Here is a 21524-nt window from a genome sequence, read left to right on the forward strand (position 1 = left end):
AGAAGATAAAAAAAGCATTCACTAGTATATGCACAACCCATTGCCCACCCCTTGTCTTGGCACTTAAAGACTCCCGTCAAGGGTTGTCACCCCAAAATACAAGCAGAAGTCGTAGGTATAATGATATTAATCCAAAATAGTAATTTTCGTAGTGCTATAAGGAAAAAGTGTTATTGTTTTGCAACTCGGCAGTAGTCACTTTATCTTGCTGAATTGTCCCTTTCTGGAATTGGGAATGAGGGTTTTCAGAGCTCCAGGCAGGAAAAAACATTTTACCTGTTTCTGGGCTCCTCAGATGGGGAAGACGCGACACGGTGAGAAGGCTGAGAGAATAGAGGAATGGAAGACAAAAGGAGAGGGAACATGGAGAAAGAACAATGTAAGGACATAAGTAAATATTTGAGTGAAGGAATGGGGAAGCGAGAAGAATAAAGGAGAAAACGCAGTGGCCGAGAGAAGAGGAATATAGTGGGTAGAGGTAAAAGAACAAGGGAAGATAGTTTCAGAAGGGAGGGGACACAAATGGGCCAATACTGAAGAGTGGTATAAAGATGGGGAAATAGAGAAAGGAAAGGGCAAGAAGACAGACGAGAAGAGTGGAAAGAAAGAAAGGAAGGAAAGAGCACAGAGATAAAAAAAAACATGTACAGGGTCATTATGATATAGAAATGAAGAGTACTGAGCGGAGAAATCCACAAAAAAGGATCAGTAGACACGGCAGAAAAAGGAGGAAAGAAAGTGGCAGAGAAAAATATAAAGTGGGCGAGAAGAAATTAAAAGAAAAGAGCACAGACGTAAAATGGGTACAGATATGGGATGTAAGAAAGGATAACATTGGGGAAAGATGCAGCTGTAGGAGAAGAGGAACATGTGGAAACGCCAGAAACAAAGGACAAAATAGAGAAGGAGGAGGAAAATGAACTTATGTGGTTGTCAAAGGACGAAGTGAGAGAAACAGAACGCATGGGAAACGACAGAACAGTGCAGGAAGGATAAGCAAAGAACAGAAAGAGGATTGTGAGGGGAAATTTCATTACTGGCTTCTCAGGTTTCCCATCCTTTGTTTCACTGAGCAATAGGCCAACATTAATATTGGAAACGCCATTGCCACAATTGTGGCAGTTTGTTTCAACGTACTCACACTCACTTATCCTCATACACACACTGACATTCTGAAATAGCATCCACGCGCTCACTCTGACGCACACGCAGAGCACACTTTTACGGTCACGTTGTGTCCATTATATATATATATATATAAAATTCACTGAAAAAACCATAGGTTTCACACATGTTATAGTTAGCGGAAATTTTACTGATAAAAAACCAGTGAAATTCCCCCGTTATAGTTAGTGCAGGCAACTATAACTCACGCGACCGCAATCCTATGCTGATGCTAATACTGTATTTAGACACTTATTTGCCCATGTCTTCTTCCATACATTTTTAGCTATACATATATTACAAATATTTTTTTTTCATAAAGACACATATGTCATCAGCAGAAGATTGCGGTCGCGTGAGTTATAGTTGCCTGCACTAACTATAACGGGGGAATTTCACTGGTTTTTTATCAGTAAAATTTCCGCTAACTATAACATGTGTGAAACCTATGGTTTTTTCAGTGAATTTGCAAGGTTTTTTAAATGCTAATTCCTAACTATAACGTGTGTGAAACCTATGGTTTTTTCAGTGAATTTGTACGGTTTTTTAAATGCTAAGTTACTTTACGCCATTCGTGGCGTGCGCGCCCACTTAACGCAGTTCGTTCCGTGCGCGCACGGTGCGCTTCGCGCACCGTGCGCGCACAGTAGGCACGCGGTGCGCTTCGCGCACCGCGTGCCCACGTTACGCTAGATGGGCCATGTACGCACGATGCGCTTCGCGCACCGTGCGCACATGGAGGACATATGATGCACTTCGTTTTGAAAGGTAATATTTTAATTTTTCGTAATTTTTATAAGCCATGCACAAATGGTGCCCTTCGGGCACCATTTGCACACGGGGTGGAGAGAGTGTGGATAATTTTTTCTTTTATTATTTTTGTTTAAAATATTATAGTTTATCACACCTCTTATAAGCCATGCACAATTGGTGGACTACGGCCACCAATTGCACACGGGGTGGGGAGAGTGTGGATAGTTTTTTTTTTTTTTATAATTTTTTACCGTACGCGTACGGTAAGCGTAATCGGCGAAATTAGCGAAAAAATAAAAATTGCATTTTTGGCCTTGGGGGATCTTTGGGGACTCCCTCAACATGGCTATGTGTGTGGGAGCTGTCTAAACAGCCCCTTTACATGTTTTTTGGCTTTATTTTAAAACCTAACTCTCAGTGCGAGAGAGAAAATGGCGGCCGCCGCTTCCTGGTTTCGGCCCATTCGAATGTTTACTAAGATCTAAGAGCCAATCAGAATCGCGCTCGCGCACGCCACCGTACGCGTACGGTAAGCGTACCGTAAGCGCACCGTAAGCTGGCTCAGATATATATATTGATTTAAAGGCTATTTTCTCAGAATCTACTGAACAGATTTACACCAAACCTACAAAAGGCACTTCCTTGACCTGAGGACTACCTCTCTGCCAAATTTCTAGTAATTCTGTTCAGCCGTTCGGGCTGTAGCCCTGTCTAAAGGTCCTATGGAAAAATGCATGGGAAAAACGCGTTTTGGGACCCCCCTTTTATCTCAGCCCCCGCTTGACGAATCCCCCCGAGACTTTCAGGGTAGGAGCGGAGCGTAGCGCCCCACCTATTTTGAAAAATTCGCGAGGATTCGTCTGGGAGATGCGTCACGTTGTAAAGCCATGCGCCACATGTAGGCGTTCCAGGGCAGGTGAGGGCGTTCCGACGCAGGAACGCCTCCTAAAAGTGGCTGAGTGAAATCTACAAGATTTCACTCAGTCACTTTTAGGCCCATGCTGCGTCAAAACCCTGCGCCTGCTTGAAGCAGGCGTAAGGATTGACGCAGCATTGTAAAGATAGGGCTCCCCAGATCATTGCTGGAGCTGCGTCGCGCTTGCGACGCAACTCCAGCAATGCGCCACTTTTCGGCACAGATGCGTCACGCATCTGTGCCGTTTTTGCCCCATGGTGCGCCACATTATAAATGCGGCGCATCCATGGTGGCGCAGCTGTGGCGCATAATAACTGGCGCATCCCTGCTGATATGCAGGGATGCGCCAGTCGTCATAAATCTGCCCCATGGCTTGCAGTGTACGTCAGTAATACCTACTGCCAAGGGGCCTCTACTGAACAAATAGTCACTTTAATTATAATAGGAGGCTGGTGTTTAATTTCCCCATTTGTATTTTTTCATGGCTTTTACCGTTCATGCAGCACGTGCCGAAAAGTAATTTCGGGTAGGTAGGGGGTGAGTTAGAGAGAGGCAGTAACAAATAGGTGTGTTAGAGAGTTGTGGGGAGAGGGACTCAGAGGTTGGTGGGAGAGGGTCGTTGTATATAGAAGGGTGCACAAAAAGAGGAGTAGAGGGGAAATTAAGATGCAGAAAGGAGCAGTAGGGAATGGTAAGGTAGAGAGAGAGCTTTTAGAGGTAGGGGTGAGATCCAGAAAGGGAGGTAAGGTACAGAGAATACATTGAGAGAGAGAGGGGTGAACTAGATGGAAGAGAGATACAGAGGCGAGACTGAAACAGAGCGATGAGTTGCAGAGATGGGGTGGAATAGAAGAGGTGAAAAGAGCGGGGCTAGAGAAGTAGAGTTAGGCACAGATGGTAGTAAAGTCCGAGGCAGATAGTTGAGATAGAGAGGTGTTGAAAGAAATTGGGTGGACAGAGGTGACATAGAGTGTAAGTGAAGAGATGGAGTAGGTGCATGGATAGGTAGAGAGTGAAGGAAAAAGTGGCGAGCTAAGCACCACTCCCGAGTTAAAAAGTATAGAGAAGGCTGGATGTTTAGGGATTTATGAGATAGTAAGATAAGATACAACATTATCGAGAGGTAGCGAGAGACGGAGCAGAGGCAGATGAGGTACGAGGAGAGGTGGAGAGATGGAGAGGCAAAGTAGAGGGAGGGAGGTAGGAGCACGTTGGAAAGTTGCTGGCAGAGAGAGATGTAGAGTGTGTGAGCACATAAGGAAGAGATGATAAAGCAACAGATGGGTGAGGCTGAGAAAGAAGCAGATGGGTAGAGACAGTGTACTTCTACCTCTGACTGACACACTGAGGGTCCGAGGTAGAAGTACGCAGAGTGATAGAGAGAGGTTGTGATAGAGACAGGAGAGGGTGCGTCTTGACTGTCCTGATCACTTTACCAAGAGTCCATGGATGGTGGAAGCCCTGGGCATCTTCCAACAATTTTGTATACGCCTTAAAGCATTTCTCTGTTTAATCTGAGGGCCAGAAACATCCCTTGCCTAACACTGGTGTCAAATAAGTAGCCCACAGAAACCGATATAGTTTGACATTCAAGAAGTAATGCTGAGTTATTATTTTTGACTGCTTGGAGGACTGCTGCCACAGTAGACAAACACATGATGTGTGTGTGGTCTGCTCGAGGCACTCGAGAATCTGGGGTAAATCCTGTGCACCCTTACAGAACTCCAATGGGGGTCCAGACTGGATGTGTAGGAGGCAGGGGGGCAACTCCGCCAGGAATCCAAGCCCTTCACCCTTCTACGCCTTTTCTTCCATACCATAGATTTTAATGTTATTCCAGTGATTGCGGCCCTCCCTGTCAGTGAGTTGTGTTTCATAATCCAAATATCCAGGCCCTAGGCGGGCATTGTAGCCAGGCGATTTCAATCTCCTCCTTGTGCCTCTCAGCAGAATCCCACTTCTATTCTGAACAAAGGAATGTTTGCCCTTGCGGATTTGCCCTTATCTGCCGTCTGTGTGACATTGTGCTGCAAGATGGGAGTAGCTGGACCAATGGACGAGATCTCATTAATGGTGGCTTCCATGGTAACTTCAGGCGTCCTAGACAAAATTGTACAAGCTGCGGTCACTGGTTAATTTGTAAAATAAATAGTGCTCGCATCAGGAGGCAGCTTGCAGCAGCCCATTTCTCCTGTTAGCGTCGCCTAAAACAGAGCCAACCACTAACCATGAAAGGTGGGAGAGGATGTGGCGTAGCTTGGGAGCTGGGGAACCAGGTTCGAGTCTCGGTGTCGGCTTTACATCCTGTGATTCTGAGCAAATCACTTGATCTCCCCGTGCCTACTAAAAATGAATGAGTCCTTAATTGGTGCTCATGGGTTGAGTTTGCGCTATAAGTGCCAGTATTGATGATTAAGTGCCGGTGCTGAGCACCGGAAACCGCAGGCTCAACTTAAGCACTTAATGCCCTGGAGTGCCTGGAGAATAGAAGCTGAGAGGCCGGCTGCTGCAAACACACAAGTGATCACTCGGAAAGTCTCATGGTTAGGACCTGTATGTCCAGCACGGTGATGCCTATAGTTGTGTGGAGCCATCTACATCAAGCAAGACAGCCATGGAGACATGGTGGCGTTGCCTGAAGCTTCAATAATGCCCATTTCAGGTCTGCCTATGATTGGGGATTAGACTGTTATGTGCTACAATATATCCACCATCTTTACGTCGCCTCTGGTATCACAGTTTCATCTAGCCCCCCCCCCCCCCCTTCAACCCCCACAACACACACACAGACTCAATGTGGCTATTGCTGCCTCCCCACTGCTGTAAGTCTCCGGCTGTAGGGCTGCCTCTCCGACACAGCGCAGGCTCCAGCATGACAGTGGTGGGACCCCATACTGCGAGTGCCTCTCCTCAGCTGCTGGTCATGATCACGGGGCTCTCTCTGTGTGGCATAGGAGGCCATCTGATGATGTGCGATCATGCCCATCGGATGGGTGTGTGATCCATCTCCTCGTACGAAAGTTTATGCCTGGTAGTTTCCAAACCCTTGCGCAGGGCAGTCACCTTCATCGTGGCCACGTCCAACCTTCAAGAAGCTATTTTGGAAAGTTCTACTGGGCATGTTACCTAGTAAGGCATCCCGGAAGTCTGGGAAGTGCTGATATCGCAAGGCAACATCCTAGTCCTTTTGGTGCATTTAGGATATTGTCTGGAGCAGGGAGGACTTTCTTGTACCAGACAAGCACAGTGTTTGCTGTTCATTGCTAGGACATAGTTCTGGTGTTCGGGCTGGACTGCTGCTTTGAGGCAAGATCAGGCAGATATGCATGTTATCTTATCAGCATATGTTTAGCATGCACTCTGAGCTTGGTGTGGCTTCTTAGTGCTTTCGGTAGTTCACCGACTTACCATTGCAGATCGGAATATGAGTCTGCTTGTGATGTGTTATGTATTTTGTGATGCTGTCTCATACTCGGTTAGGTGACAACGTCTTGTTCATTTAGCTGTGGGTGTATCATTTTGATGTATTATGATTATGATAATAGGCTGGAGGGTTTTGCCAACTGGTTGTGCATCGTCTAGGTTGATGGGCAAGCCCACAGCCCACTCAGTGGAGGGCTGTATGTGTTTGTGTTTTGTACACGTACATGATTGTCTCCTCATGTAATGTAAGCCCAACTAGATATTTGCTTTGTGGTTTGGAAGTATCAATTCTTTAGTTTTCCTTGCTTTTTTATTTTTGGGGTCTCTGCTAGAGACCTCTTTAGCTGTCGTCTATATGCAGCCCTATTTTCTGTCAACACACAGTACTTAATTTGAGCCGGGGTTCGCTGGTGGTGGCCACCAGCACTTATTTTTGATGACCGGCACTTATTTTTCCACATCACAGTGCTTAATTTGTAAAAGAAAAGGTGTCGTTGTTCAAAGGTCTGCAGAGAAGCTTGTGGCCGGTGCAATTTAATATCAACGTGCTGAATACCAGGGCTGCAAACCCTAAATTCACCACAGGTCTCTTTAATCCACTACCAGACACTTGCTGCCTGTTTATCTCGCTATTGCAAGTTCCTGTTTTCTCCCTTTGTAAAGATTTTTCTGTCTCTCTCTTTCTTCTTTCTGCTTTTTTGGGTATTCCCTCTCGTGTTTGAGGTAAACAGTTGATGTGGAAAGAATAAATGGTGGTCCTCAAAAATGAGTGATGGTGGCCCCCACTGGCAACCACATGCTTAAATTAAGCACTGCACATCAGATACTTGCAGAGTGCAAGAGAAGGAAAGACCTCAGATCGTGAAGACAGAGGAAGAGAAAGATGACAAAACAGTCACCAAGGGAGCAAGCAGGAACCTGCAAGAGCAAGAAAAAGGATCGGGGAGTGTATGGAAGTGGATTAAGGACTACCAGCCATTCTATTTGGTGCGCCAGTGTTTAATTGCACCAACCGCCGGCTTCTGAGTAGAGCTTTGGGCACGGCCATTCTTTCTTTCACAAATTTAGCATTACCAAAACAATATGTATACTTATAGTGGACTTTGGGTCAGCCCTTTCCTTTACCCAAGTTTGCTTGCAGAATGGCTTTGTTGTTCATCTCACTTCCCTGTGCTCCTCTTTCGGTTGCTTTCCTCCCTATTTTTGTATTTGTCTTGCGCAGGAGCGTTTTTGATAGGCTGGTGTATTGCTTCATGTATTTTTTCACTGCTACCGTCATACCTTGCTTTGAAGTGAGGGTCTATCCCACCTCCCCCTCAAATTCTCTTTAATCTACCATCCATTTCCCCTTTCCTTCCCCCATGCCCACTCCTTCACCCTGAGTCCACTTGCCCACCCACCCCTTTCTGATTCTGCTGACCACCGCGCTGTTGCGAGTCGGCCATCGCAAAATGGTGTTTTTGGCAGTTCTAAAATGGCCACCTGCACGAGCGCATGTCGGCACTTTTAATTTAAATAGGACCATTGTTGGTCTCTGCTATAGATGGCAACAGCTGTGATCTGTTGGCAGATCTGTTGTTTTCAATAGAGTATGCATACTTTAAGTGTGCCCATGGGCATTTTTTATTGGTTCATGTATCCTTCCACTGCTTACATCAGACCTTGGTTTAAAGTGGATGTGAGGGGTTGTATTGTCTCCCATTCTTTGGTCCTAATCCTGCATAAATCCTTCTCTTAAATCTGTCCCCTATGCCTCTCCTCCGCCAAGCTTCTGCTTGCCTACCAGGCCTCTTTCTTATTCTTCTGATCATTCTGCTAATGCCGTCTGGCCATTCCAAAATGGACACCTGCGCGAGCGCATGCATGCACAGTGGGTATCTTTTAACCTTTTGGGTGCTATTCATGTGACTTCCATGTCAAGTGCGCTCTTTGCAAGACATTGTTGACATGGAGGTCATGTCAAAGCACCAAGGGCAGGCAGGGCAGGGAATCTTTCTGATGCTGGCAACAGTGGGATATCTTTTTTTTTTTTTTGCATTTCAGGGTTAGCTGTCACCCAGGAATGTTTGACGAACCTAGACAATTTTATGAAATTAGCCATGAGAGGCCAGATTGGTATGCCTCGCGTGGATCACACAACACTTTCTCACACATTTCCCTCACATTTCTGTGAGAGAAAGTTCCAAAATTTGCTTGGATCCCCAAATTCCTACCAACCAGCCTTCCCACAACTCTCCCAATAAAAACGACACCCATCTTGTGTGGCTAGGTCTAGCGCCCACAACAGGAATAGATCAAGCAAGTGACCGTCCAGACACGGCTTGGTCCCTGGTTTGATCTGCTTCTGTCATGTGCACTAGGACCAGACACACTAGTAGGGTAGCATTTGTGGAATCCTGCACCCCAGTATTTTGATTGGCCCAAAATTTACTTTTGGCAGCTCGGCTCCAGCATTTTTGATCTTGCAATGAGTCACCACCCTTATAAAATCAGTCCCAACAAATAGAGCAATTAAATAAATGACTGGGATACAACATCTCAAAATAGGCAAAATAGTAAGCAAAATTACAAGGCCATAAAGGCTCAGTTACAGAGTACATAGTCAGAAATCAGAATTATCCAGAGTCCCAGTAAGCTGAAAAAGTCATAAAGACATCCTCTTGGGTGGAAAAAAGGCTCTCCCAAAATGGACAGAGTCCTTAAAGAGAAATCCTCACATGTACAGCATTCCTAGTAAAACAGGAAAATATCTCTAATTGGACAGTATCTCTAGTAGATGACAAAGTCTCGGGCTTACCCCCAAAACCAGGGGTTTTTATACACATTTTACAAACAAGGAATAAGCAAAAACTGCATGACTAATGATAAAACATGTTGGACAAATCCGAATCATGATAGTCATTAAAACTATTATAGCACTAATCCATTTCTAAGGCAGAGGAAACCGCAAAATCCAGAGATGTACAACCCAATATGAAACATTTCAAAGTAAGACACATACACTAGTGTTCTAACAAGCCTATGTCGAGATTTCCAACAGAAGTGTCCTTCAGTAAGAGACTTTAGGAACACAATGATTTCATTCACAATGTACATTCTCTTAGGAAAATAACCAACTACGCCACGGTGTCCTGGGCTTTGCGAAGACTGTGGGGGGAGAAGGCATGTAGGGGGACAATGATTGGGAGAGGCAAGATGAATAGATCACCGAAAAACATCGTCCATTCTAATTCACTGCAGAAATTTGACACAACTAAACGACCTAAATAAACCAATTTCTGAACCTTTAACTTCAATAGATTCAAGTGCAACATTATCAATTCATAAGTTGAGACTATATTTACTATAAAAATCATTAGTAGTCAAAAATTGTTAGCTTGCCCACATTTTTACCGAGAGAAATATGGGAACTCTGGATGGTAGGGATTTTGTGAATTTCCACAGATTCCAAAATGTACCTAGAAAATGTATGATTTTAGACAAAGTTTGCAGACCATTGTGTGTAGGAAAACGCAAGGCATACCCTGTACTTCCCCGAGTGTCTACTTTTCAAAAAGGTCTGGGTTTGATATGTTCCCCTGGGTGTTTGAGCCTGGGCTCAAACAACACCACAGATACCCCACTGTTAAATCGGGTAAATATTTTGACAGGAAATGCTGATTGAGATTTGGGTCCTGGTGTGTTGCGAACACTAGGCAGAGTCATGCAAGTATTTGATAACGTTTTTATCAGGAGAAATGTGGGCACGATGGTTCAATGCAGACTTCAAAACTTTCCCTAGACATGTGAAGAAATGTGTGTTTTTGTCACAATTTGAGGTTTGAAGGCATTGTTGGTTAGAAAAGGTAGGGGGATCCACGCAAGGCAGACCACCCTGGACTTTCCAGCGTGTCCAGTTTTCAGGAATTTCTGGGTTTGGTAGATTTGCCTGGGTGATGGCTGAGCCTGGGACCAAAGTCCACTGCTACATTGGGGGTAAAAAAGTCAGTTGTGAGTAGAAAAATTGGAATTTAATCTGTCCATATTGTGTTTGTGAGCCTTTCCCGTTGCAGGTGCTAAGCCCACTCACACCAGCGGAGTAGCCTATTTTATTGGGAGAAGTGTAGGAACACTGAGTTGCAGGATATGTTTGGATCACTTCAGATTCAAGACCTTTCACCCACAGGAATGTGGTGAAAAGGTGTGTTTTCTGCCAATGTTTGAAGTTTCCAAGGGCTTCTGAGTAAAAAAAAGTCATGAGATCCATGCAGGGCACACCACCCTGGACTTTCCTGGTGTCCGGGTTTCAGAAACGTCTTGGTTTGGTAACTTTCCCCGGCTGTGGGTGAGCCAGGGCCCACAATCCCCAGATACCAACATTGCCAAACTGGGTCATTTTTCTTTCAGATTTATTGATGTCTTCACAATGTGTTTTGAGTGTTTTGTGTTGTGAGGGCTAGGCCCAGTCACACAAGTGACGTACCATTTTTACTGGGAGAAGTGTAGAAAAGTGGGAATGCTGGGTGGTGGGAATTTTGTAGCTTGCTATAAGTTCCTGCTTTTTCTCTCCTAGAAATGTGAGGAAAAAGGATATTATTATGGAACAAATCTTTTTATTGTTTTAGTGCGAAGGTGCTGTTACACCTGAACACAGCCATTCGCCTACAATCACAGGGGCCGGCGGCTAAAGGACAATGCAATGTAGATATGTATCTCGTTGCTGCTTGCAGTCCAACATTCGGTAGGCTGGCGATACTCAAGGTGAGGCATATCCGGCTGAAAGGACATAACCATCATGCAGTATAGACTATAGTTTGCTGTCCTGCCATAATAAACAAACAGTAATTGAAAAAAAAAAACACCCTCCCTCCCACTCCCGCAATAACACATGAAATAAAAAGGGGAACCGTACCAAATACACTAAAAAAAGGTGTGATGTCCTACAGAGCCCAATGAATCCCACTCAAATCTCACTACTCCCTCATGTAGGGGTCACCAAATCCAGAGAAGGAGTTATAATTCGCAGCACTTGGAGGAGTTTGGGGCAGGTGACCTCGCGCAGGTCTTTCTAGAGCAAAGTTATAAAGGGGGCCCAGAGTTCGGCATATTTCTTATATTTGAGATCATGACTCATTGTTGGCCGTTCCATGGCCAGAATCATCCAAAGTCTATGGAGCCAGGCCGAGTGGTCCAGCACCGTAGCAGAACCCCAGTGGAGTAGGATCGCCTGGCAAAGTGTAAACTGGGAAGCGGGGAATCTGTGTCGATTGCATCGTCAATATCGTTAAGCACCTGGTCCCAATACCTCTCCAATCGCGGGCAGTGCCACAGAAAGTGTGAAAGGGAGCCCGTCCGGCCACAGCCCCGCCAGCATTTTTCAGTGTGGTTCTTGTCCCATTGGTGTATCCTCGCTGGTGTGAGATACCAGTAGGATGCCACCTTGAATGCAGATTCAGTCCCTGCAGTGTTGTAAGCCGTGTGGTGGGCCCTATAGTAAATGTTGTCCCACTCATTATCTGTAAAGGCCCGACCCAATTCTGCTTCCCATCTAGCCTGTCCGCGGGAGCGCTTCCCTATCGCGTGTGGTGAAAGGAAGGTGTAGAGTTCTGAGATGAGGTGCTTGTCATCTCTCTTGTGCGCAATCAATTTCTCGAAGGGGGTGAGCTTACGAGAGACGTGTGGAAGGAGGGCCGGCGAAGTAGCCCAATGTCGAAGCTGGAGGTGGAAGAACTCATCTGTCTGGGGTAAGGAGAGGTCCCGACGAACCCGGGCATATGGGATAATACCCTCAAGATCAAACAGGTGGCCTAAGCGCTTACATCCAGCCTCTCTCCATCGCTGAGCAATGGCAGTCTTCCATCCCGGGGGGAAATCTGGGTTGTCCACCAACGGCGTCATAGGAGAGGGAAAGGTCGTCCGGCTCCTCATCTGTGCCACCGCATCACAAACTTTCATCGTTGCAGCCGTGACTGGAGAAAAGTACAGGCCCCAAGAACGGGCGCGGCGAGAGAGCCATATTTCACGCCATACATTCCCCCCGGCCACGGCCTGGTCCATGAAGGTCCAGGGCTGCTCAGAAAAGGGGCGATTCCACTCTAGTACGTAGCGTAGATGTCCTGCCTGGAGGTATCTGAGGACTATCGGTAGCTTTACCCCACCATCATTTTTGCGACGTGATAATTGTGCTATAGAAAAACGTATTACCCCAGATTAATTTGTTTAGAGCGAGCTGGATGTTGCGCAAGAATTTAGGCGACGGTGTCAGCGGGAGGGTCTGAAAGAGGTAGAATATGCGCGGTAAAATTGTCATTTTGACCGCTACTATGCGCCCGAACCATGATAGGTTATGCTTAGTTCACCCATTCAATTCCTTCCTTGTCTGTGTCCCCAAGAACGAGTAGTTTAGTTCTAATAAAAGGATATTTTTAGTCAAAGTTTGAGGTTTGCAAGGCCTTCTGGTAAAAAGCATTATGGAAGCCACAAAAGTCACACCACCCTAGGTGACTAGTTTTCAGAAATATCTGGGTTCTGTAGTTTTTCGTGGGTGACAGCTGGGTGAAATGTGATGTCTCCACGTTGATCCTTGGGGTGTTTGGTTTCACAGGTTTTATTTTGAGGTTCCATCTTTATCCGGAGACATGTGGGAATACAGAATGGAAGAACGTTTGTTACTGTATGAGTTGCTGTTTGGTCGGTACACACTGAAAAATCATTATACAGTGGAGCTCAGTTGTTTCTGGGTATCACATGGTTTTGGAGAACCTACAAACAGACTCTCTACTATTGAGCGATTTTGCAATTTGGAAATGAAATACAAAACTGGGATTTTTGTAAAAATCCCTAAATTTTTCTTAAAAACACCCGCAAAATCTAAACTTTGCTAAACCCTCCTTTTATTGACCTTGTGCTGCTGTGCTGGGTAAGTAAATGCTTGGGGGCCTGGAGACAGGTGTTTTCATTCTGTCTCCTGCTGTGTGCGTGACTGCCTCTCAGAAGCTTGAAGCCTGTAGTGCTGAGGGCATCAAAGAAGCAGAAAACAAACCTTCATTCATCCTTCATATATCACCTGTTTCTAGTCTCCTCACACCCTAACCGCCCCCTCCAGTTTTCTCTTCCCTGCCGTACCTTGTCACCTTTTTCTAGCCTCCTACCTCCTCCCTGCATCAGACTCAGGCTCTGAGCAGCGAGAAATACATGCCGGTGCAGGGAGGTGTTCAGTAGCCCACTCCACCCTCCTCCCGCTAGATAAAAATGGCAGGAGGGTGGAGGAGCCACATTAACAGCTACCTCCAGCAGAGTGTGTTTCACGCTGGGAAGAGACATGTTGGGATTGTGCCAGAGAGAGCACACATTTTAAATTGTAATGTGCACGCTCTCTGGCACCGGACATTCTCTTTCAACCTTGTGCTCCCTGCGTGGTGCTGGTTTGCTGGTTGGGCCAAAGTGTTTTTGCGACAGGCATATTGTGTGCCTGTCGCAAAAATAATGCATGTGTACAAATCTTGTATATCGCAGCAACCAGAAGGGTTTATTGGATGTAATGGTATATTGCTTTTGTAAATCGTCCATCGTGACTAAAAATTGCATATGAAAATATCATCAATTGCTATTTGGTCCTAATTTTTTTTTTTGTGTCCATGATTAGCTTCTTTGGAAAAACCTTGAGGGATTTACATAAATGACCCATGCTGAACTGAGAATTTTGTCTAGATTTCATAAATTTCTATCTTTCCGGGATCACCCTTAGGGTTCACATGTTTTTTCACCACAAACTCCTAGCAGGTAGAACCCACAAAAATTAGGAAAACTGGACTATCTCCTAGAAAAATGGAAAAACATCTGCTTGTTCCTGAAAGCTGTAAAGATGATACTCCTAGCAAAACAAATCGTTCATACATATAATTTAAAGAATAAATAAAAAGATATGCGTTCCTGAACAGCCAATATTTCCCATTTTCCCTCCCAAAAGACAAAATATTTTGGCTGTCTCTCGGTTCCATCGAGGGGACTTTACACACCCTGTATACCTTTAGAATTCCCAAGATGTTGGAAAAAAGACTCCAATTTGGCACCGATACAAGCACGAACTACCCCAAACATGCAAAAAATGGCTTAGTACTGGAGGTGGACTCAGGGGAAGGCTTAGCAACCAAGTGGTTAATGCATTTTTTGTAGGAAATCAGATTAAAACATGGGACCCATATTAAAACCTTATGTGCCTGCATCCATGGCGGCAGTCTTTCAGTGAATTTTGACTTTTTTTTTTATTCATTCATTCATTCAAAAATGTTATTTGATTCTTACGAATCATAAAAGTACATAATTACAGTGATAAAATATATACAATGCTTAAAAATTATTCCATATTACATTTTGCAAGAACTTAGTGTAACCAAACAGCATATATAGTTTCAAAACAAGGTTTTCTGTAGGCTGCCAATTTCTTTATATCGGTCCAAGGGTGTCAGAATAAATAAATACATAGCTTAAAATTACTTAAAGCCCTATTCCCCTATCACAATTCATATCTTTTCCTGATTCGCAAAGCAGTTCTAATAAAATTTAACACAGCGCAACAAATGACGGCATTGGACAGAGATCGTAAATGATTAAAACCGTCCAGGTAAGAACAAGGGGCAATTTCCCTCAGAATGGGCCTAATGAAACATGCCCTTACGTCTTTATATAAAGTGCAAAACAGCATAAAGTGCATTGTGCTTTGTTCAGCTGAATTATTGCATGGACAGGGAGTCAGTCTCTCACACCAACTCGCCCGGATAGGAAAAGCCGCTAGAAAGTGCAATGTGCAGAGACGAAACCTCGTCAGAAGGAAGCGGGAATGTGTATGGACCCATAGATTGGGGTCTCATCATCCAGGTTAGGTATAACTAACTCATTATAATAGACATTTTTAATCATTGACTTTATATTAGATGGTGTGTTTTTTTTTTTTTAGAGTTTTATATAGCGTGAACTAGACCCGAATCGGGTATCAGAGCGCTTTACACGAGCACCAGTTTTGTTACAGAGGGACACATTCATTTTTGTTAGGCACAAAGAGATTAAGTGATTTGCCCAGAATCACAGAATGTTGAGCGTCGTAGCCGAGACTCAAACCCAGTTCCCCAGCTTCGAGGTCGACCGCTCTAGCCGTAAGGCTACATCAAAGAGGTCAGCTGCAAATGCATGCACACTCATGGTGGCCATCTATAATAAAAAAAAAAGCATTGTCCATGCCAGTAGGATTCACAGATCTACCGGCTTTGTCATTGCTTGTTTCTTCAGAGGAGGAGTGGAAATAGCAATGATTTCAGGGCATATCATCAAGGCCCTGCGATAATTATCGCTCAGCGCTCTTAGCGCGAGGATAATAATCGCCGTCCAACTCTGAATTTTATCGCGCAGATAGCGCGCTATTAGCAACGATTATCTCCAAAGTGATCAAATTCAGAGCGCAAGCTGCCAATTGTGCGATTATCGCTGGAAATATAAATATAAGACAGGGCAAGGCATACTTAGCCATGATATCCACCTTCCATAGGATATCATGGCTAAGTCAGTTTTGAAGCAGGTGTAAGGAAAGTAGCGATAACACAGGTTATTGCTACCTTGCTTGTCGCTCTGCAGGTTAGCGTGCCCATTGATAATTGGAGAAATGTCGCTTAGCGACATTTCTCCAGTTATGTCAGGGCAGGAACGCCCACTTTGCATCTCATTAGAGATGCAAAGATGGGCGTTGGGGGAAAGGGCGATAATGCAAGGATTCATGCGATAGCGTGGCCTTGCTGATTAGGCGATAAAATTATCGCCGCTTTCCGTCCGAAAACGGACGCTAAAGCGGCGATCATTTTATCTCCGGGGCTTGATGATATGCCCCTTCGTGTTTGGCGGACTTTCCTAGAGATGTGTCACCCGTTTGGTTGCTGGAAATTCATAGAGGAAGTTTTGGAGGAGAAGACGGAAGGGAAAGGTTTGAAAGGAAACCCCGGAGCACTATAGTTTCATCCGCTCTCTGCCTCGCTCTTTCCTCACCAGTGGATTTCAGACTCGTAGGCGCGAGTGCTGTGGCGAGTTCATAGATTGATTGTGCACATCGATAGAAAAGCCCTCTCTGCTTCTTTTCCCTTTCGGACACGAGGCACGCGTGTATGCTCCGGAAGCATAAGTGCAAAGATGCTCAGGGAGTGACCGCGTTTTACAAGGCGCATTTGGGATTGTCTTTTAATTATTCTGACATTTACTCGTATGTAATGTGTTGAATGTGCTGCATATGATGTGATTTCTTTTTAAGTCATGGGGCTCCGGCGTATGATAATTAGTCATCTCTGTATGCAGCATTAAGTCGTTTTTTTTAGTTTTTTAAAAAATACACCACATGTTGTCCCACCCTCCCTTTCACTGTTTTTATATCGAATGTGTACAAGCAAAATGTCACTTACTTGTCACTGAGCAAGTTAATGGCTGAAGCGTGTGTTGTGGGCGGAAGCGTAGTGTGATTGACAATTGAACAGATCAATGGATGAAGAATACGGGCCAAAAACACCTTTTTTTAAATGCATAATTACATATTATTAAAATAAAAAACACATCAGTCTGTCAAAACAGTTAAAGCTGCAGTACACAGGCCTTACTTGCAATCGGGCACCGCCGCCACTAGGCGCCAACCCAAGACTGCCTTATTGTACTAATGGAAGTGCTGGCCTGAAGGGTTACATTGGAATGGGCATTGGTAAAGCCAACAGGTCCAGCCTTGGCAAATCGCCGTTTTTAAAAGCACGCATTTTTGCGATCACATGCAACAGACATTACAAGTGTAGAAGTAATAAGAAGTAACATACCACCGTCTAAAGGTGGAATGCATGTTTGAAAAAAAATAAGGAACAAATAAACCATAAAAAATGAAATTCAATGTAAGCTGAAATTTACCTACATCCCTCGCACTGTAGCGGACTAGTTTTTGGCAGGATTTGCGCATGTACAAGAGCAAAATGCAGTCACCCACGGTGAAGACATCCAGCAAAATGTTAATGACGTTTTAACATACCAAGGGCTGACTGTAATGCTACGCACACACACACAAATCCATTCATCTCTATTTGGGTTGTCACGGGAAGGCAGGATCTACTGGGCCTCAACCATTGGGGATGGAAGTAGTTTGCCTCTGAGTCTGGGGTCCGACCTACTGTGACTGCGAACTGGGCCGAGGACAAACCGGTGGGAGCCACGGCGAGCACACATGTGCTTCCCGGGAAAGTAGTGGTGGGGGGTGCTCGAGCTCAAATTTCAATAAACACTCAGCAGTACAATAATTGAATGTTCACCTCAGTGCTTCTTTTTTTTCATTTTTTTTTAGAAATAAAAGTACTTTTCTGCACACTAGAACCAAATACTGCATACTATTACAACTAAATTCAATTTGGTGTTCCTGGGTGCTGGCAGACAGTTCTGTGCCTTCATCCCCCCCCAATGCCTCCCTTTATCCAAGTTCAGGTACCCGCTCCAGGGTATAGGTGCTCCCACCATGAGTGTGGCTGAGGTGCACTTACCACTGCTCAAGTTATTGTGCAAAGACCTGACGGCTCAGTCTCTGTTTTTAGGTCGAGCCTAGGCAGCGCATGTGCTACTCTGTGAGCCATGCTGTATTGGAGTATGTTCTTGAAGCCCCGCCCACTCTCCACCCATGTTTGTTATTGGCTTGTGTCATTGTCCTTTATAAATGCTGGCTTCTGATTCGTTATTAGGCTTGTGAGTCCCTCCTTACTAATGCCTTCTCTTCATTTGTAACCTCCCATGAGGACTGGCCCTTTTACGTCGGTTATTACACCGTATGTCTTCTTTAGTCTGTAAGCACTATTTTCTTCAATGAGTTTCTCCTACTGTAGGAGGGCAAGAGTGTTTCTCGTGGCCTCCGGTGGCCACCGGCTTGTTTATTTAACTCATAGCAAACAGGGAGCTCTTCAGGTGCCATAGGAGACAGAAGGGGGCATCTCAGCGATGCCTTCAAGCATTTGGAATGCAATAGGTCTCACATTTACGAGAGTGTAAGCTACTGGCATTGTAAATGACAATGCCTTTTATTTGTGTTTTAAAAACCAAAACATAAATAAAAGGCGTTGTCATTTACAATGCCAATAGCTCAAACTTGCGTAAATGCCAGGCCTATTACATTGCAGATGGTTGTTAGTATTGTCACAAGTGGTGGATCAGTCCTCGTTTAATGAGTGCAGCTGCCTGTCTGTCTCTCTCTCTTTCGCTGGGGTGCTAACACATTCTCTCATGAGAGGTAGCAGTCAAGCCAGCAGCTTCATTCGTACACCCTGCTACGTCTGCTAGGCCTGCCTTCTGGCAGTGTCAGAGCCGTCTGGGTGGCCTTGGTGCTTGTCGCAGCCTTTTCCTGTTGTTCATGATGTAGGTAGAAGTAGCCCTACACGGGCTGGCAGATGCTGCCGCTCACAGGCGCCTGACATGCGGTCACTGGCCCGACTGGGCCTCTGCAATCGTGGTTGTGATCTTTGCGGTTCCAGCAAGGAGCCAACACAGAGAGAGTAGCATTGAATGTAATCCACCCAGGTGTCTAGAATTCATTGCTAAATTTTGGTCACCTCCTATTAGTAACATGTAGCTCTTGAAGTCTGCAATTTATTATATGATTTTCTACAGAAATGCTTCTTGTTCTAGGTTAGCGGTATATAATGCTAGCACTGTAATGGGAAGTCCGTCCCAGAAACCCATCTTTCCACCTTGTCAGTCTTATTACATTGTTCATGAAGGAGAATCTTGAGGTCAGTATGGCTTTTAAAAGTTTGTGACTGTTTTCCTGTTTCTTTATTTGTGAAGCATGCCACTGAGGACTGTTGCCTGGAACTACAGACATAAAAGACTACCTCAGAAGGACGTCTGTTATGGTGGGTACGTACCGCAGGATCCACCTTTGCTCACAACCAACATAGGAGTCCCTGTCACATTAGGACAGACCAGAGAAAGAGGTTAGGGCATGCATTTCTTGACTTAACATTTTCTTGTCAGGGCCACTGGCATAAGTGCAAGTCCTGTCTAAGCCATATTTTACTTTTTGGTTCTGGGTACTTTCTGGTGCAAGGGTTTTACCTAGAATGACCCGAGATCTTAGTGTGTTTTTTCTCCTCAGCGAAGGAGGGGTCAGTGTATCAAAATAATTAGTACAAAATGAAACTTTTTAGATAAAAGTGATTTTTGGATCTTTGTGTTTTGCTATTGGTTTATATAATCTACTGTTGGCAGACACAATTGTGCCAGCATGTGTCCTATCTCATGAAAATGTCTTGCAGCTGGCAATGGTATAATTTAGGCAAACAATTGACGTAAGTTCTTTCTGTCTGCCGTTCACTTTTGTGTAAGTTTGGCCTCCGTAGTAACGCCTATACAGGTAACAAACCGTGTAAATCATGGGGCAGATTTACTAACTTTACAGGCAACTCGGTGTACCAACCCAAGTTGCTGCAGTAGAGGAGAACGGGGCCATATATACTAAGATATGGTGCTGTTATTTTTTCTCCCTGTGCTGGTGCACTTTAAGCTGCCTGTGCAAACACACACACCCTTGCACCTTAGTGTAAGGGTTTGTGTAAAGCATAAGTTGTATTCTTAAATGTGCCATTCCTGTAGAGTGCAGCACACTTGCAAAATGTAAGGAGTTCTAAAACTTCCTTCACCGTTATGCCTTCCTCAAGGAGATTTAATTTATTGTAGTTAATTTCTATCTAGTAAGGTAAGTAGATAGAGAGTTGCATCAAAACCCACGAGTGGTTGCATTGGAAAGCCCATGCACCACCAATATAACACTCCTGTGACACCAAGTAGCTCAAGATATGGTGAATGGGACATTCCGATGAGGTATTGTGGGTACATCTGCCCTAATTCAACAACTGCATCTTAAAGATGCAGGTCATCCGTAACTCTTCTTGTGTGAGGTAACTGACGAACACAGGGGCATTTCAGCAAGGAACGGCGATGAATAACGCAAAGCGCGCATAGCACTTTGTTATTCATCGCCGTCTATCCCTGGAATTTATCGCCCTGCTAGCGCGTTATCAACAACGCGTTGCTTCAGGGCGATAAAAATTCAAGAGATAGCGGGGGAAATCGCCATTTTGCAGGGAACATTGCTGGTATTCCAGCGATGTTCCCTGCAAAAGGGCGATAACCTTGCTGATACGACCCTGTGGTCGTAGCAGCATAATCCACCCCCTATGTTAGGGATGGATAAGTCAGGATTTTAGCAGACGTCAGTTTTTGGAGAAAACCGCTGTTTTCTCCAAAAACTAACGTCTAATAAAATGCTGGGGCAGCCTTGTAAATATCGCGATGTGCACATCAGCGATATTTGCAAGGCTGTACTGCCCAGTGACTCACACTTTGCATCTCATTAGAGATGTAAAGGGAGGCTTCGGGAAAAAGGGTGCTAACAAGCGATTATGCATGTTAGCACCCTCTTGTAAATAGGGCAATAGTTTAACTCTGCTTTTTTGGCTTTTAAAGCCAAAAAAGCGGAGATAAAGCCCTTGTTAATATGCCCCACAATTATTTGTATTGGCTTAAAACCAAGGTACATACTTGCATACCCGATTCCTTTGTTTTTGGGTAATATGTCCAAGACTATGGAAATGACCAGGCGTCTTCTTTCACAAGTGCACCTTCATGACAATGCATTACTTTGTGTTGATGGCTAGTTTATTTTGACCTGAGTCCCATGGGAACTTAAGTGGCAGTCGTATGACTTTCTGTTTTACAATTTTGGAAACGTCCTCATACCAAATACTGAAAATAAACACAGATTCTTGTGTTTGGAAATAAAATAAGGCACTTCAGCATGGTACCTAGGGAAGAAGCGTTTAAAGATGGTTTGATTCTGAATATGGGGGCATATCAAGCCCTGGAGATAAAATTATCGCCGCTTTAGCATCTGTTTTCGAACGGAAAGCGGCGATCATTTTATTGCCTAATCAGCAAGGTCACGCTATTGCGTGAATCTTTGCATTATCGCCCTTTCCCCCAACGCCCATCTTTGCATCTCTAATGAGATGCAAAGTGGGCGTTTCTGCCCTGACATAACTGGAGAAATGTTGCTAAGCGACATTTCTCCAATTATCAATGGGCACGCTAACCTGCAGAGCGACAAGCAAAGTAGCGATAACCTCAGTTAAACTGACTTAGCCATGATAGCCTATGTAAGGTGGATATCATGGCTAAGTATGCCTTGCCCTATCAGCAAGCTTTCACCATAACGTGTGCTATTATCGCTGTATTTCCA

General features: G+C 44.7%; 1 protein-coding gene across 4 annotated transcripts in view; it reads left to right on the forward strand.

The window, feature by feature from the left end:
• RAD51C (RAD51 paralog C) overlaps positions 1–21524 on the forward strand; it is a 326172-nt gene that overhangs the window by 142116 nt on the left and 162532 nt on the right. The window lies entirely within an intron of this gene.

This window comes from Triturus cristatus, chromosome 3_2 (genome assembly GCF_964204655.1).
Source record: "Triturus cristatus chromosome 3_2, aTriCri1.1, whole genome shotgun sequence".
Lineage (NCBI taxonomy): Eukaryota > Metazoa > Chordata > Amphibia > Caudata > Salamandridae > Triturus > Triturus cristatus.